Source organism: Panicum virgatum, chromosome 4N, assembly GCF_016808335.1.
Source record: "Panicum virgatum strain AP13 chromosome 4N, P.virgatum_v5, whole genome shotgun sequence".
In the NCBI taxonomy this organism is placed as follows: domain Eukaryota; kingdom Viridiplantae; phylum Streptophyta; class Magnoliopsida; order Poales; family Poaceae; genus Panicum; species Panicum virgatum.
In genome coordinates this window covers 22,158,376-22,178,256 of record NC_053148.1, presented here as the reverse complement: position 1 = coordinate 22,178,256, position 19,881 = coordinate 22,158,376, and positions in this window count along the sequence as shown.

Sequence of the window (19,881 nt, the reverse complement as noted above, 5' to 3'; positions counted from 1 at the left end):
ACTTGTTGGACTTGTGGCCTTTATGATGGCACTTTGAGCAAGTCACGGTGGACCCCTTCTCAAGCTTCTTCACCATGTCTTCACGATTATCTTGAGAAGGTTGGACATTGCTCTCTATGCCTTTACCCTTCATCCTAGGCAAGTCCTTCATGAGCCTTTGTACTTCTTGCTTGAGCTCATCATTTTCTTTGACAATGAAATCATCACAAGATTCTACAACAATATCCTCAAAGCATTTCTCATTGCAAGGGTTAGATTTATCAAGGCAAGAAGTTGAAGCATGGTTAGTGTCATTAATGCTCTCAATTTTTAACTTGAGCTCTTCATGTTCTTTGCTAAGCAATTTGAATTTGCATAACAAATTTTTATAATTTGTAGCGAAGATAGCATTAAGATCATTAAGAGCATTAAGATTTTCAATTTTATTTATTTGTTTTTTGATTACTTTTTAGTGCTCATGAACAAGTTCAAGAAGTTCTTCATAAGAAGGAGAATCGGAGTCATCATCACTTACATCGCTGTCCATACCTTTGGCCATGAGGCAAGTGTTGGATGATGATCCCATGTTAGTGCGGGTGGTGAATTTCTTACTTAATTCATCATCACTTGAGCTAGCACTTGATTCTTCACCACCACTAACTCATTCACCAAAAATAGCAAATGATTCATGCTTGGGCTTCTTCTCCTTCTTTTCTTTCTTCTTCTTGAATCTCTTCTCAACCTTCATGAGTTGGTGATGAGGCACATCTTTGAGGAAGACCATATACCCCATTGAGTTGATTTCTTGCAAGTATTTGTTCATCTTTTTGACTTACATGTAGAGGTTGGGGTCCATTGGCTCTTTTTCATCATTTGAGGAGCTTAGGCTTGCATCATCTTCACTTGAGTTACCTTTGATGGCCAACTTCTTCAACTTCTTGACTTGTTTGCATGCAAGTGCGCTATGAGTTGGTGAAGAAGGTGGCGCTCTTGACTTGATGTCATGCCGTAGCTCATGGGCGATCACCTTGTTTAAGACTTGATTTGGTGTCAAGGTGTTGATCTCTTTCTCATAAAGAATTGTGATCACCAAATCATACTCCGGCCTTCGAAGTGACTGAAGCATCTTGCGAATGAGCTCCAAATCATCAATTTTTTTCACATCTAAAGAATGAATCTCATTCACAAGAATATTCAATCGTGAGTACATAGTTTAGGCATTTTCATGATCAAGTTGCTTGAAACTATTGAGTTTATCAATGAGAACATTATATTTTTCATTTGCAACATCTTTAGTTACTTAATAGTTCTTACTAATAGTTTTTCACAATTCATTAGCATTTTTACAAACAAACACACAATTGAACACATTATCACCAAGAGAGTTTAGAATAGCACATTTGGCTATAGCATCATATTGCTTCTCTTGTTGACTATTGCCCTTTATTCCCTCACTAGTTACCCTCCAAATATTTAGACCCTTTGCTTGGAGCTGAGATTGCATTAAGATCTTCCATCATTGGAAGCCCATGCCATCGAAACGTGGAAGAGGTCCTAAAGAATCCATCCCTTCCCTCCCTTCCCCTAAAAGAGCTAACTCACTACGGTGAAGCCTAACCGATCTAATGAGTCGGTAAACACAAATTGCCAATGAAATTGGCTTTTTTTATGAGAGAGGTGAATCCCGACTCTGATACCAATTGGAAGGACCGGTAGCGCGCTCTAGGCTAAGAGGGGGAGGGGGTGAATTAGGCAAACTAAAAACTTAGACCTATGGCTCTAACTATTTACACAATATTAAACTAAAACATGCTATCTAGATGTGCAACTATGGACTTTCCTATCCCAAAAGAGTTTAGCAACCTATAGACTTTCCTATCAAGAAGCTACTCTATGAAAGTAAAGGCACACAAATTGCTAGTATGAAATGTGGAAGCTTAAAGAGAGGGATAGGAGAAAGCAAACTCTTGACGCGGGTGTTTATCCTGTGGTTTGGTTAGCCACAAAGGCACACCTACATCCATATTGTTGTAGCACTCACTAAGAGTATTGCTGCTCGGCCATCAAGTCTCTTCCGTGAACACAATCACGGTCATCTTGGCCCCGGGTTCCACTAATGAGCTTCTCCACAAAGGATGGGGTCTCCACGTCCCCCGCACAATGTTGTCGTCGCCGCTCCACACCAAGTCGGAGGGTCGATGACGTGCCGGCGAGCCTTCAAAGATCCAAGGTGCCGGCGCACCGAATTCTTCTTTTGGTTCACTAAAGAATCTCAGCACAAAGGCACTTGGCCTTGCAATCTCACTCACTAAGATCTAATTCTTTACACAACACTCTCAAAGTGTGCTAAGGGCTAAGGATATGAACACTAAGCTCTTGGATGGCTTGGAGATGTTCTGGGGTGTTTATGAGGGTTGTAGTAGCTCCAGCCAACTTCAAATGGCCGGGGGATGGCATATATAGGCCTCCAAGTCAAACTAGTCGTTTAGAGTCGTTGGCCACTTTTCTGCGAGGGCACCGGATAGACCGGTCAGGTAGCACCGGTGTATCCGGTCACACACGGCTCTGACTTAGCCATTGGCACTCTAACAGCCGATGTGGCTGTCACCGGTTAGACCGGTGTGATGCACCGGTTCATTCGGTTCTGAATCTTTTCTCTTCAGCCTTCCTGATATTGCACCGGTGCATTGCTCCGGTGGGCTCCGGTGTAACCGGTCCTGAAGTCCTCCTCTCTCCCTAGCCGGCTTGACATCGTCTCTGGTGCATAGCATAGTGATTGCACCGATACCTTCAACTTGCCACCACCGGTGCATCCGGTGACATTTGAGTTCCTCCACGTGGCCTGGGCTTTGCACGGCCCACTGCACCAGTCATAGGACACCGGTGCATCCGATGCCAACCGGTTAGACCGGTGTGGCATCACCGGTGTATCCGGTCCTATTGTTGCTTGTAGAACTCGTCCATTTCAACATTTCTTTGAGTTTTTTCCTCATATTTTGCTTTGCTTGCCCTTTTTGCTTCATTCCTAGGATCTATTAATGTTTACTTGACAAACGCATTAGTCCCATTAATTGTGTTGTTACTCAATCACCAAAATCACAAAACAATGACTTAATGAGGCCATTTTCCTTATAAACTTGAAACCGACGGCACAACAAAGATACAATCCAAGGGCACCAGCAGTAGGTATCATCTAATATCTGCTGCGCCATTTGGTGCCACAACACCTAAAACTATGAAATCAACGCGAAACCTTTCCTCGCACCAATGGCCAACCGGACAAGATCAAAATGGCCAGGATCACCAGGTGAGGCGCGCGGTCGCTCTCGGTGCCGGTCCATCTCTTGCCTTTGTTAGGTGGTGCTGATCCAGGGACTGGGATTGAGAGGTCTCAGCATCAGCCATCAGCAATAATGCAAGTGTGTTGTGTTCCCTTTGGGTGAGTTGCTAGCTCTTGCTGCTGCTTTTGTTGTTCCAGCAGTGACCAGTGTATCTTTGGAACCATGCGTCAGGTCAGATACTCCGGGTCGCGGTTGATTCCGTGGCACTCAAAGGTGGCCGGCAACGACGCTGAGACTGACCGTGCAGCCGCCGCGTAGACTAGCGGCAGCCAGGAGCCAATAATGCCTGCCTTGTAAACAACCAGATCGTCTGAAACTGCGGCACTGTACGATAGAGTAACTGGAGGCACCAAGATGTTTTCTCTTAGCTTCAGAGTTTGTAGTCAGGTTCACAGTTCACAGGAATGTCAGTAATCCGGGGCGCTTGAATTCCGGAGAGTTTGCTCACTTCAGGCAGAATAATAGGCACAGGTCCTGACAAAAGTGGCAGGTTATTTCGGGGCCGTTTAGTTCCCAAAGAGTCCCAAAAATTTTCGGACTGCCACACGTTTCCTGTGGAACCCAAAAAATTTTGGTCCTCAGTGCTGCAGGCGTTTAGATGGTGAAAATTTTTGGCCTGCGCAGCAGCAGCATTAAATGCAGGCGAGTGCGGCGAATGAGCCCGGGGCCCTTGCAGCGGGGTCCTAATAGGTGCTGCACTGTAGCATGCAGGCGGCGAAACTTTTTGTGGTGGCGACGTTGGGCTGTTTGTTCGCGAACTCCGGAACGGGCTGAAAGTCAAAAATTTTCGGGGGCAGGCCGAAAATTTCCGGGAACTAAACGGCCCCTTCGTTGCATAAAAGGGCCAGCAGATGATGAGGTGAACCATTGAGTGGGGGGTAAGGGTCAAGAGTCGTTGGTGTTAGACTTGTCTGCAAATGAAAGTTACATGTGTCATCAATATATTAATTTGAGTTGATTCCTTTCTTGTTTCTCCCTTTCTTTTAATGTAAATGAGAATTTTTTTTGGCCCGTATATAAGTTTGCTTGAAAATTTGGATTTTATTTATTCAATTAATTTGCATAAAAAGGACTCTTCTCTGATGTTAACCTCAACAATAAAAACCTAATACAATGCCTTGTACATGGGCCGGAGGACGAGCTCAAAACTCGTGAGCTGGCTCGGCTCGATTGTTTCTCGGCTCGATGGAGTTTTTAACAAACCGGGCAGCTATTTTTGCTCGTTTCATTAACGAGGTGGCTCGAGCCAGCTCGTTAGCTGCTCACGAGCTAACTGAGTTAGAGATGCCAAGAGAGCCAAGCTGAAACAGCCAAATCCGCTCGACCTCCAAATTACTTTTTATATAAAGTTTTAAGTTAAAACTCATGTATTTATTGTTGACTCATGTTCTATGATTTTGTCATTGTATCATTAAAGTCTGATATTAGAACAGAAATAATTAGAAAATTATTGATATATTGCTGTTTGTGCATGCTCCATGCTTGGTGGATTTAGAATTCTAATAAAACTTTATAATGTCTAAATCTTTTGTATTTCACCTATATTGAGATGGTAATTCTAAATTTACATCTACCTCACAAGCCTAACGAGCTAGCTCGAGCTATTAACGAGCCAAGCTGCTATTTTTACTCGTTTTGTTCACGAGCCGAGCCGAGCTGGTTCTTTAGACTAACGAGCCAGACCAAGCTGAACCGAGTTGGCTCGAGGTACACCCCTACTTGTACATACAAACTATAGGAAAATCACACAGAAGAGATTTCTGTTCATAAAGACATGTTCAATTCTTGTTCAAATTTATTTCTTAGTCCCTGTGTTCCAGAATATGGCTAAATATTTTCATTTTTGAACAACAATGTCTCCGAAATAATTCGTTTCAAGTAGGAAAAGTACAAATTATGGTAGCTGGATTTGATGATGAATTTGCTAACATCGTATTTACGGTGTCAGTCTTTATATTTTTGTCCTATTAATAGTCAACGTAAAAAATATTTAACTTCAATAAATAATACAAACATAAACCGAGCTATATGCCGGAAAGGACCAGCATACTACTATGCACACTCTCTCCTCCAAAGGACTTGCAACGAGTGCGAAACAAAGTGGAGAAATTAAGAAGACGTTTGGATAAGTAGATTTTTGGAACCAAAAGGCAAGGGCCACTCACGCTAAATTTATTACTCTCCTATCCAAATTGGATTGGGGCCGGTTTGCATGTTTCCTTCCTTGAAAGGGCATGTACAACGCCCACTAAGGAGCCGTCTGCAGCTGGTTTATTCCTTTTATCGAGGCTAATTAATCTCATTTTCCATCCGAACTGGACGTTGCCGTCGTCTCACGAGACGACGACGCTGGCTCGTTGCCCGAGCTGTTGCCGACGCCCGGTGACGCGTTGTAGGAGGCGCTGCGGGTGGGCGACGGCAGCGTAGATCCGATGCTCCCGCTCCCCTTCTCCACGCGCATGTGCTCCTGGCTGGAATCCGTTGATGGCGGCAAAGTTCCCTGCGCGTTTTTGCCTCCTGCAGCGGCGGCGGCGGAGCAAGAGAAGCAATGGGGGCGGAGCAGCAGTCCAACGCGGCCGCGCGGGACATCCTTGGTGCGGACGCGGCGCGAGCTCGGAAGCTTGCGACGGAGACGACGAATGTGGCACGGGGCAGGAAGCATACGACGGCAGCGTGGGGCGCCAAGGCCGTGATGGCGCAGGAGGCGGCGAGCGGAGGTCCAGATGATGGTGAAGTGAAGACCTCCCCGACGTCGACGCCTTCAAGCTTGCTGATTTTTTTCTTTCATTTTAATATTGCAAGATGTAATTGTTATGTCCTTCGTAATTGACATGGCCTCACCGGTGGTCATCCGGCCATCGGAACAGCCGAGCAGGGCTGATTACATAGTACTATTTCATAGATGCAACAAAAAGACATACAGAGATCCAATTTAGATTTGATCACCTTATGTTATGTGCTCATCCATGTATTAAATAGTTAACAGACACACTACAGACACCCCACTGTATGAGTTGTCTATTCTGTTATCTGTGTGCAGTGTTCTAGACACTTTATAGACAATAAGCCGTCTATGCATTGTACATGCCCTAATACGTTGATGTGACACGAGCGCAAAAGAAGCCCCGTCTTCATTCTAGAGAGGTCTAAGCATGGCAGCAAAAATTTTTTAAAAAGAGGTGTATAAAGTCTTGCTTACGAGATAAACTTACATTCCCGAAATTTGTCTCTATATATGTTTTTTCCTAAAAGTTAGCAGATGAAGATATCCATTTTAAAATCGAAAGGTCACCTGATTTGGTCTCGGTTCAAGGTAACCTAAAACACCATCACGATTAGACATTGCCGGTCTTTAACAAGTGCCAATTCTCACTTTCAACTATATATAGGGTATGGATAATTTTGTCAAATTTCAATAATCTACTGGCTACAGGTGCTCATAGGATAAGGTTTGCGAGGTATAATTATAAGGGTGAGTGTGTGTATATATATATATCATCTGCATCTGTATTGTGTTTCAAAAAAAAACATGTGGGGTCACTCGGATCAAAGTAGTTACTACCTACTAAATCATGGTGTCAAAATCTTTTACCACCCATCCCTGTAAGAACGGGAAATGATCGAATAATACAAAAATTACTCATATGCCATTGGTTAAATTCTAAATGTCTTATATGCTACTGTCAGTGTAACTGTGGAGGGATTACGAGTTTTTTCGGTCGCATAAGAGGAAATTGTTAATCACTAGGAGGATGATCTTGTGCCCGTGTGAAAACAAACCTACATTAATTGTAGAAAACACGCTGAAAGCGTATCCAGCCCACAAGTGGATTACCGCCGGCAAAAACACGTATCCCTGGCGTTGTACCCAGCCAACATGCTCCGAGTTACAGCTTGTGCTTGCAAGTGGCCACGACGAGCCAGCGACAAAGACCACCATGCCCGTGCGGCCACGCCGCGCATACGAGGAGCGAACCACCGAATCTCATGCGGAAATGCCCGTTCTACCATGCACGACCTCGCGGCAGCAGGCCGAGCGCCACCCGCGACCCCCGGCCGAGCGCGCAGACGTCGACCTCCATGGAAATATAGAAAGGAGATGAGAGGAGAGGAATTTTTTTTCTCGCAAAAATTTTAGTTGTTTTGGTTCCTGAAAACCTTCGCTTCTTCGAAAAAATAATAGTCAACACGATGGAAGCAGCCTCAATCATTTGCTTGGCTCTTCTTTCTTTTTTAAATCATGGAAAGTGGAGAAATCTCTCACGGGTTTCTTGCATTGGTCCATGTAAGTCTGCTGAACAATTTCTCGAGAAAAAAGGACTTGCATAAATAGGACTTCTATGATGTTAACGGCCATAATAAAACTTGTCCCAGTTCTCTGTACTATGGGGAAAACATCAAAGCAAAATGATTTCTTCTCATTTATATTTGGCGAGCTAAGCGTAGATCAGCTGTTAAGGTTTTTTGTGATGGAACTTACCCACCAGGGACAGGGTTCAGTCCTAGACTCGACACAGATGCTCGCACTTTCCTGGACTATTCATCATAGGGAGAGGGTGCTTGCGTGTATATGAGGGTTTGTGTCTGTACTTATGTGTTTCACAAAAAAAAAATAGTGTGCCCAAAATAATGTTCTACCACACGTTCTATGGGGAAAAGTATCTAATCACACAAGAAGTAGCCTGGTGGTTACAACAGCCTCAGTAGCACCTGAGGTCTTGGGTTCGACTCTCCATGGGAGCAAATTTTTCAGGATTTAACGACGTTGTGCTTTCAATGGTAGCCGGATAGGGTTTGCGTACATGTGTTCATAGGAGGATCTCAAGGATTTGCCGGCTCAGTGTTCGAAGATGCTCATAGGGATATGGTTTGCGTAGGTGTGTTCATAGGAGGTGAGTATGCATGCGTTGTGAGTGTCTTAGTTGTACTGCGTAATCGCAAAAAGAAAAAAAAAACACATTTTAATAACCAGCCTTTTGGAACCAAGGCTAGGTTACTCATCCCTTTCTTATCCTTTTAATACCTTGACGTGACATAAATGCAAAAAGGTTCAATTATCCGTTTCTTTAGACGTGACAAAAAAGTTGATATTTATGATGGAAAATTGACTATTGGTTTATTGATTCTTTTGAAAGCATAAATGAGGCATGCATTCCTATACACTATTTTTGCGGGGTTTTTTTTTTGTGGGTTCCTATACACCTATTAAACTTGCTGAAACTAGAGTTTTACGGTAGAGATAAATTCAAATTTCTGAGGATTGTCTCCCTTTCTTAAAAAAAGTACGATATGCAAATATTCATTTTCGACTTTAAAGACTAACCTCTATTTAAGACACACTATGTCCCTTTTATTTTTTTAAATAAACTCTAGGTGTCCAATTCTGACTTTATAAAGGATAATAAATGATTCGAGTATTATACGACCTTCCTTGCAGGCAACCTTACATATCTTTTGCAACACGTTAGCATCGCGAAAATAACCCGCATTAGTTCTAGTTAGTTGAACCCCACCACTCCATACCACTGCCAGCAGAAAAACGCCAGCGTACCCCGTCGTGACCGGCCATCCAAGATCATCACACCAGCTTACAGGCGGCCACGAAGTGGCAACGAGCGAACGACAAAGACAGGCAGCGACGACACTACCGTGCTCGTGCTGCGCATACGCGGAGACGACGGCGAGCAATTTAACGAGAGGCCAAACAACCTTTCGGTCGGCAACCGCAACTAAAGTGCGGGAATCCCTGTCCTGCCCCTGCCAGTAGCGGCGCGCGATCAAGTCAAACAGGGCGCGACACCCTGCACTTTTTGCAATTTAACCTTTTCTTTTCAAGTATTTATATATGTTTGGACTCTTAGACAAGCTAAATCCATCTTTGGACCCTGGTGTGGGCGCCGTGACTCACGGCGCCCAGCAGCCCGGCATGCGTGCTCGCACTCATCGGCGGACAGCTGATGGGCCAATGAAGGCGGTGGACGGGGGCGAGCTGAGGGAGCCGGGCACTGGGTGGAGAAGCTCTAGCAGCCAACGATCGGAGTTGGAGGCGTGGCCGGCGCGCGGAGCAGGCGTAGGCGGCGATCAGCGGCCGGATGTGCGCCCGGGCGGTGTGAGAGTGAGAGAGAGCGGAGAGAGAGTACGAGGGTGCGGCGGGAGAAGATGACACAGGGTAGATGGCAGCTACCTCAGTGCTGAAATAAAAGAGGGACAATTACTGAAGTACCCTTAACTCTTTAAACTTATTTTTAACCATCTTTCTCATATTAACAGCTAGAAAGAATTCCTTTTAGAAAAACAGCTAGAAAGAACTAGAAGAAGAAGTGGCTGGAAATACCACCATTACTTTCCAACCATTGTAACAAAATGAAATACGCCTTAAAAACCAGAGGGGGCAAGATGGCGGGATGTGGGTCATAGGTGTCACACCAAACTTTTTGCCCACGTAGGTGCCACATCGGCAGCTGGCTAGACACCTCGGCACCGTGACTCATGTTGCCGAGACGTGTTACCTCAGCATCATGACACGGCGACGATCCTCAGGGCTCAAAGATGTATTTAGTTTGCCCAGAGGTCCAAATGTGAATATATTTTTTTTAAAAAAGCTAAATTGCAAAAAGTTTGGTGCAACACCTACGACTCGCATCCCGCCATCCTGCCCCCCTCTGGTTTTTAAGGCTTATTTCATTTTGTTACAATGGTTGGAAAGTACTGGTGGTATTTCCGGGCACTTCTTCTAATTCTTTCTAGCTGTTAATATGAGAAAGACGTTAAAAAATAAGTTTAAAGTTAAGGGTACTTCAGTAATTGTCCCTCTTTTGTACCCACTCAGAACGCACCGGTCACGGATGCATTGGACATATTTTGATAATGTAAAATTACCCCCTTACCCTTTCTTCTTTACGAATTAAATTAGGCACTTGTCCCACTATTTTTGTTACCAGTGCTTTTCTGTTGGTAGCTCCTATTTTCCACCATTATATTTCTCTTGATGGAGAGTTCTGATTTTTTTCAACCACTACAAAATTTCTCATTTCATTTAGATAGGTGTGTTAGGGTGGTTAGAATACTAGGAGGTATCCGGATGTACCTTTCCTATTTTGGTATGTGTCCCACCTATTTTGGTACGGGTCCTACCTATTTTGGTACTTTTTTTTAGATCAAAGAAGAATTCTATTATATCAAAGCTGAGTACATCATCAAGTTATACACCGCACTCTCAAAGTACACATGCATTAAACAGCTCCAAATCTCAATCCCAAACCTGTGTAAAAAAAATCAAATAAAAGGCCACACAGACGTACACTCAGCAAGCAGGCTGAGAACAAGCTCCCAATGAACGGCGACCAACATCTTCCTGTAGGTTATAATGAGCACAATCTTCTTCTTCCTTCTTGCGTCTTTCTTCTTCCTCTTTCTGCCACTGATGAAGAAGAGAGACTGGTCCCAATCTATCTGATCCAAGACTGATTGGCATCAGCTCGGAGGACAGACTTATTCTCACAAGCCTTTCACTGTGGTTGGATCTAACCACGACAAAATGGAAAAGTGGCCGGAGAAAATTATTCCACGACGACGGCACCATCCCCGCCTCTCGATGACGCCATCCGAATACCTAATTCTCCATGTCGTCGCTTTAAGAAAGTTGCCGAGACCGTAGATACCGCCACCTCCTTCATCGGAGCCGCCATGGAGAGACCCAAGCCACCCTATCTCTTCACCGTTGCTGGAGAGGAGAAGGAGGAAACAATTTTCCCATACCACGAAACGCGGCATGGAGAAACCCTAATCCTAATCTAACCTCGATCTATTAAAGACTATTGGGAGAGATGGATCCCCACTCCCTCCAACCTCCGACGAGATGCCAGAAGTGGGAAGGGAGGGGAACCAATGATGGAGGAGGTGAGAGCCTGTGGATCGGCAGGAGGGGGAGCGCGCCGCCCGTGTCGCCTCGGTGCGACGTGGGGGCAGAGCGGTTCCGTATTGGCAGCAGTCCCCATCTGTTTTGGTACTGAGTGGTACCTTTTCTATATACCTCTTGGTACCTTTTGTATCTCAGCCATCGATTTTAGCCTGATTGATGATCCTCATGTGTTTCAACCATTGTAATTAAAATTCCTCAAGGATTTATAAGTACTCATCTGAGGAAGGTTTTTATTCCCTGGATTAAGCGCTGCACTGAGAATAAAAGAATGCTAGTAGTTGCTAGAATGATAAACATACACACATAAGAGCAAGGCTAATGATTTAGCCAGTCGCTGGCTGTAAGAAGCTTTGCAGCTCATCTGTCAGCATACTTGTATAATAGTTTAGTTCTCCACCATAAATACATGGTCCACTTGTCTTATGTCACAAAAAATTTTGGTTTTTGTGTCAAAACTAGCTGTAAGCTAACAATCCACTTCCTTTCTCTCTCCTCCATCTCTCAGCATTCAGCCTGCTTTTAGCTCACTATAATACTTGCTCTAACTGGTGCAGTACCGTTGCTCATTATCAAAATAGTGCACCACAAGTATGAGCTAATGAATAGGCCTGCGATTCCGTAGAAAGACATCACGACCCCCTGTGGAAAAAAAAAGAATTTGTTGAGATGGAAGTATGGATATCATATTTTTTACCAAGATAACTAGAAGCCCCAACCGCTAAGAATCCTATTGAACCTAGAAAAAGTAGCCACCCCTGCCACGCTGATGATGCTCTGATAATTAATGTCACTTGTCTCCTTCACCAGACGCAAGCAAGAAAGAAGGTGAATGAATATAATCGTCTGAAAACATCATGTCGCGTCTCGCTACTCATGCAAATGGCACGTACAATATTATTGATTAGAAACATATTTAAGCACCAACTGAGTAAGGTATAGTAGCGAGAGAACACGTAGATGGAACAGACGTCGTTAGAAACATACTGGTTTCTGGTCTTGCCGGCAACCTTTTTTTTCAAGTTCATGGTGATGGACGAGATCACAGTCTTTTACTACCCAAGTTATTTTATGTAGGATGACAGACACAGGCTTAACTTTTAGATTCCTTAGCTCTTCCCCTGAACTGAAGGGATGAACCAGAACACAGGCCTTGACTTCAAAGTTCAAACTAACCCATATGCCAGCACGGGGCCTTCATGGATGTGACATTCTTTGGCGCTGCTTGCATCAGAGCCCAGCATGCGTATTCTATTCCAACATTTTGATTCCAAACAATTGTCCAGTTTACATAAGTGTAGCGAAAATGGCATCTCATGCCATATTTCAATATAATGTTTTGGTGATTGATGACACACACAACACTTGGACTAATATGATTGTTAAGATGATCATTCTCAGGCTTTTAGGTTCAAGTGATGACAAAGAGAAGATAGGCGTAGCAAGGCCCGAAGGGCCGCCCCTACGGTGGTTCCAAAGGACAATAATTGAAGAGGCCGCACCTATGGTGCAATGAACACAGAAGCTGCGAGCTAGGGTTTGGCACTGGATTAACCGGCGTTGGGTGTTTTACACTTCGGTCCAACGGACAAGAATTGAAGAGACCGTGAAGAAATCAAGTCAAAACGAATAAGACAGAGACAATTTGCCATCACCGGTTAAACCGACGTTAGGCAAATTGTACTCATCGGTGCAATGGATCCAGAAAGCTGAGACTAGGGTTTTGCGCCGGATGAACCGACGATGCCTGAAGACAACTCGTCGGTGCAATGACTTGAAGTGATGCCAGATCAAGAGACACCGGTTAAACCGACGATAAAGAAAAAGTGAGCGTCGGTGCAGTTGTCCAGAGACTCCATTTTTCAGGGGGTTCTGAACTTACACACACCGTTAAACCGACGTTATTTTTGAGAGCGTCGGTCGATTGATCAAAGGAGCCGTTGGAGCAGTAACGGCTAGTTGCTGGGAAAATACACTCACCGGTTAAACCGGTGATGACAAAAAGTTGAGCGTCGGATCAACCGGCGTTAAGGGTTTTTGTCAGTCTTTTTCCAATGGCTAGTTTGGGGTGTGTGGGCTATATATATGCCACCCCACGGCTCATTTGAGGTTGCTGGAGACTAAGGAAGCATACTACACTTGAAGAACACCTCTAACCACCATAGAGCTTCATTGTACATCATATAGGCTTAAGCACACTTGTGAGAGTGCTTAGCGCTTGTAATAGGGATTAGTTCTTGCGAGAGCTCCCTTGAGAGAAACCTTGCTGCGGCAAGCATCTTGTGATCCGTCGCGTGACCCTCCGACTTGGTGTGGAGAGGCAACGACACTTTGTGCGGGGGAAGAGGAGACCCCCTCCTTGGTGGAGAAGCTCCGTAGTGGATTTCGGCCGGGTGACCGAGAGAGACGGTGGCGGTGAAGCTCCGTAGTGGATTTCGGCCGGGTGACCGAGAGAGACGGTGGCGGTGCACGAGACTCGGTGTCTTGTGGGCACTCGCCTTTACTTGCTGGCAATGCCTTGGTGGTGTAGTGCAAGACGGTGATCGGAAGAGTCTCGGTGTCCCGTGGACGTAGGCGTTTGTGCCGAACCACGTTACATGACCGTGTCTACTCGAGAGTTTGCATCCCTCTTGCACTTACCTCTTTACTTACCTTATTACGTTTCCGCATTTACTTTATCTTGCGTGTCTTTACTTTCCTAGTTAGTTTGTTTAGGATTGGCTATAGGTTGCAAGTATTTTGGGGTAAGTAGAGAGTAGCAAAGATAAACCTTAGTCATAACTAGTATGTATAGGATGTGTTAGGTTTATCTTATGCAAGTAGTTTGAGCCCTAGGTTAAAAAGCGATTAGAGACCCTATTCACCCCCTCCACCTCTAGGGTCGGACACCCCGGTGATCCTTACAATAACAATAAGTAAAGGTATGGATATTTTCCAACCGATAGACCGGAAAAGATCGGATATTATTTCAGATATTTGGTATTTTTTTTGGATGTCAGATACCGATTAAGATACTTCACTCGAATATCGAGTTCGGATATCAAAAGGAGGGCCGGATAATCCGGATACTAGATTCAGATATTTGAAATGTATATATTATAAAAATCTGATTGAATCTCTACAATTTATAACTAATTTATATTAAATCAAAATATATAATAAGTACCAAATTTTTTTTAGAAATACAATCTATCTATTAGTACTCTATTGTAGTTGGATCTTATTAATTTCTATAGTCTAGCTCGAGAACTAAACTCAAACTCTGGCAATAATTAGACGTGTTCCATTTTAATTAAAACTCAATATCATATAACAAATCGAACTCTAGCAATAATTTGATTGCTCCTACAGATTTATGCATGTAATCATTTAGAATATGAATATTATGTAATTGAGAGCCTGTCGGTTTTTAGCTGCCGAGCCTACCTAGGGATACACTAAGATAGTAGATTTGTAGGTAGGGTTTCACCGAGGTCTGGAACCGATAGTGCATTGAGGCTGCTTCTTGGCTGCATTGAGACTGTGAGGTGCTCAAGCTTCGAATATCCTCTTTTATATGGTGCGCGATAAACTCGTGCTTCATATGGAGTCCCCTCCATAGCCCCCGAGCCTTAGGTTAAATTGAAGAATCAGACTTAGGGTCAAACAAGTCTTTTCCCTTTATCTTCCAAAACTTTTGAAAAAATAAGGATTGATGACATGTGTCCCGCATCCCCGAGCCTTGAATCAAAATCCCAAAATTTGAAATTAAGGATCTAAACTTGTGGCAAATTTATCCTGATGGTATTGATGGATCAATTGATTTCTGCAATATGAACACCCTCTTTTTTGGGAATAAAATCCCAGAAAATATAGTTAAATAGATAACTGCATCACAAATCCCTGAATTACTGCTTAGAAATAAATTAAGACACATAGTATCTCTTATTATTCAAGTATTTACCAGACTGCTACCATCACAGGTTATTTAACCACGCGGTAACTTAGGGTTTTTCACCTTATTCGCCCACTGCTCTGGCTGCCATTCGCACCCTTTGCATTCTCCACCGAGAGCAGATCTTTTCTTGAGCTCATCCATTCCTGCACCCAGATCTCCTCCTTTTACTCCCGTTTAGCATTCTTTGTACACACTAGCGGAGCCCCCGAGTGTATGGGCTCGAAGCGTCAGGTGGATTTCCGTATGGCGCCGAAGAGATCTATCAAGGGGAATAAGAAGGATGCCGCAAGCGCTCCTCCCATGCTCGACGATGGGCGGTTGACGAGTAAGTGCTCCTAATCCGAACTCTCTTCTCTTATCAAAGAGGGTCTTCTTCAGCCGCGTCCGATAATTCAATGGCGACCCGCCCTAGGTCATAGTCGACCGTATGAACAGACGGGTCAAGTTGTCACTTTTACTCTGTTTGTTGAGTGCGGATTTGCAATTCCTGCTTCCGATTTCTTCTGCGGCCTTCTGTATCACCAGGGGATTCAAGCACATCACTTGACCCCTAACTCCATCCTCCATATTTCCATCTTCGTGCATTTGTGCGAAGTCTTTCTGGGCATCGAGCCCCATTTTGATCTCTTTCGGTACCCTTTCCATCTTAAGCCCCAGCTACTCGAGAAGGAAATAGCGGTTGTGGGTGGTACCGGACTCCAACTCCGTCAGGGGATGGAGAAGGTTTACATCGCATACAGGCTGTCGGGCAAGTTGATTGACTGAAAGTTGAAGTGGTTTTATAGTGAAAACCATGGTTCATCACTGCTCGAAAGGACGCCTGGTCCTCCCAAGATCCGTGGTGAATGGTCTCATTCTGTCATCGACCAGTTTCCAAGTGAACGAGTTGTTGATTTCGATCAAGGATCTGAGGAGGGATAAGCTGATTAGAGCGGCAGTGGTGATGGACTGGATGACGCGGCGGATTCAGCCTTTGCAGAAGCAAAGCCAATTTGGCTTTCATTATCTAGGAGTCAAGGATCCGTCGCGTTTCTCCTCAAGGAAATCACCAAGGGTGAAGCTTTGCGTCTGGTTCATCGAGTACTCGATGGAGTACCTAGCATCCCAATAGTCCTAGATGCTTTCACTATGGAGAATCCACCCAAAGAGGTACGTGAAAGTAGTCGATTTGAGTAAATCGAATATTTGTTCTTGTATATCTTGCATATTAAAATTTGTATTTCTGCTGAAGGATGGTGTGAATGTATATAGTAGTAGTCCACCTCTCCCAATGTATATACTAAAATGTTATATCATATATATTTAAATTTTGATTAACCAAGCACGATTTAGTTTGAATCTAGCCTCTGGAACAGACCAATCAATTTGAGTGCTTGTCATGTATCATCAATGTAATAAGTTATAATATCGTTAATTGAGTGTACAACCTAAGCTATGTAGCAAGTTGGAATATCATGCAATCAAATCTTTCTCATCTATGCAATAAGTTAGAAATATCATAGGGTGTTAATTTGCTTCATTAAACATAATCTAGTTAAGATTTGGATCGTAGGGTGTTCGAATGTTACAAACATTGTCTTTACTCGGTACCCGAAGAAACATCCGTGCTCGATATTATCCGCATCCTATTTGCTCTGTACTCAACACATATCTATTCATATTCGTAACCGAAGCAATCTGCATTTCTATTTGTATCCAAGTTTATTCGTGCTCGAATCAGGATCTGATAGAAAAATGTGAAAAAAATACAATATTGGTTATATTATACATCCTTAATCAAGGCCTTGTATAACCAGCAACCGCACCTGTGGCTGCCTTTAGGCTTTGCACGTAATCCAGGAGCAAAGCCTAAAAACAATTCTGGAGTTCCTGACCCAGGATGGTTTGTGGTAGAAAATAATATGAAAGCAAAATTACCTCACAAACAATATAAAAACAAAATTAAGTACGAGACACATTTTAATATAGAAACCCTTGCAGAGGACACCACAAGCACCAATTGTGAATAGAACATTCTCAATTATGAACAGCCATATGGAGAACCAGAATGAGCATACCACAATTACATTTTTTATCAATAGAAATAAAAAAGGTAAAGAAATAATAAGATAGTAAAAAGTGGAAGCAGCTTTTAGCCAAAGTACCATGGCAAACTAGAACTACAGAAAATGCAACAGGCATTGGAGATAATAATGCTATTAATGTGCTCCGCTACACCATTTCTTTTTTGAGGGGTAAGAAAAGGAACAAATCAGGTGCAAACCAATCTCTCCGTGCAAACCATGCAAACTCTGGGCCACCGGATCGACATCCAAGGGATATGGGGAATTGGGTAATTTTACAATGGAAAAAGTTCAATTTACTCCCTTCGAGTATAGCAAAAGTTCGAATAACACTCTAAACTATAACTTGGTTCAATTTGACCCCTAAACTATGCAATTTAGTTCATTTTACCCCATATACAATTTGTCTTTTTTGTTTCTCCATACACAAGTTGAATTTTAATTTCAAATATTGCAGGGTAGTAGTGGGCATCACAATGCATATTAAAAAAATTATAATTTTTTCAACATTACTTTTATATAATTTTGTGCTCCAATGATTAATTTATTATTAAATATTCTAAACTATCAAAATAATGATAAAAAATTATGATATATTTTTCTAGTATCATCTTGTAAAATTTCAGCTTAAAACTCCACCTATGCATGGAGAAATAAAAAAGATAAATTATATTAGGAGGTAATTTGAACCAAAAGGTATACTTTGGGGTGTAAAATGAACCAAACGATAGTTTAGGTGGTTATTCGAACTTTGGCCATAGTTCAGGAGAGTAATTTAGACTTTTTCTTTTACAATTAACCGTCCGCCCCTGAATTGGCTAATCACACTTTTGCAAATCCCTCCTCCCACTCCCTCCATGCCCTCCCCTTGGATGTACTCAACTTTTGTAGTCTTGTTCAGTTGTCAGCATGGCATTTGTTGCAAGTTGCAACATAGTACATAACTTTTTCTTAAACACACATCGAAATTTCCAAATTTACGAGAAACAGTGACTTCAATTTTCAATCAGGGAGATCTGGGAACAGCCCGAAATTTAGTGCCCTACTACCCTGGCAGGAAGCCGGGAACTGGCCCGGTCCTCCCCTCACTACAAACCCTGGTCACGCCCCTGCTCAGAGAAAAAAAAGAGAAAGGAGACATTGAGGCCGTGTTTAGTTTCGTTGCAAAAATTTTTTTGCAAAGAAATTTTATTAATTTGAAGTACTAAATGAAATCTATTTATAAAACTTTTTACACAGATGGGTTGTAAATCGCGAGACGAATCTAATGATGCTAATTAATCGATAATTAATCAATAATTAGCGAATGATTACTGTAGAATTACTATTGCAAATCATGGATTAAGTAGGCTCATTAGATTCGTCTCGCGATTTACAGCCCATCCATGCAAAAAGTTTTGTAAATAGACTTTATTTAGTACTCCATGCATGTGTCGAAACATTCGATGTGATTTTTTTTGTTTACGGGGTCGGATCTAAACAGGCTGAACCTGAAACCGACCGCACAACAAAAATCCAAACCATGAAACGAAATCAATGCAAAAGCTTTCCCTACACCAACGAATTCAGATCAAATCGCTCGGCTGAGGGCGGTCGCTCTCGATCAAATCGATCTCTCGCCTTTGTTAGGTGATCCTCGGGGTGGTTTATCTTTATAGGCATCGGTAATCAGCATTGAAGTCTGTGCACTTTTATGTGGGTTGCTCTTGCTGCTTGTCACGCTGCGTTGATTCCGCGGCACTCAAAGGCGGCCGCGCCCGGGCGCAACGACGCTGAAATTGACCGCGCAGCCGCCGCGAAGACGAAGAGGATCAGCGAAACAATGCGCGGTTGCCCTGGACCATCTGATGACAATGTCTTTCCTGCCTGGCATAGGAAGATCGCCTGAAACTGATACAAAGAAAGGATCGCCTGAAACTGAGGCACATCCCAAAACACAAAATGTAAAAATTTTGTAAATCGTTTGCATGATATACTAAATGTAGTCGAAAAATAAATCGCATTACATAAATAGATTGTAAATCGCGAAACGAATCTAATGAGCCTAATTAGGACGTGATTAGACACTAAATTGCTACAGTAACATGCTCTAATGGTGAATTAATTATGCTCATTAGATTCGTCTCGTAGTTTACAGACGAGTTTTGTAATTAGTTTTGTGATTAGTCTACATTTAATGCTTCAAATATTGAAAATTCCCTTCCAAAAGTGTAAAAATACAAAATGCAAAATGAACTAAACAAGCCCTGATTAGAGAGAAAGGGTCGCCTGAAACTGCGTGCAACGTGCGCTACAGTGCTGGGGCACCTGAATTTCACTACTCCGTGGCAGTTCTTCAGAGCTTGAGGATATAGGCACACACTACGTCACCTAAATGCCTGGGAGTCTGTTGGACACAGACCCTGACAAAAAAGTGGCAGATTATCCAGTTGCCTCGCATAGGAATTAGAGAGGCCAGCATCAGCAGGTTGGTCGAACCAGCTACGTCGGTGCCTGCAGATCACTGACGAGAACAATAAGTGGACATTTCTACTTGTAACTCGAATATTTGGCGAGTTTTTTTTCAATTCCAAGGAGACTGAATAAAGTACTAGAAATCCACCTCTTGCTGCTGTCTGTAGCAGTTGTTAGGGCGCCGTCAAG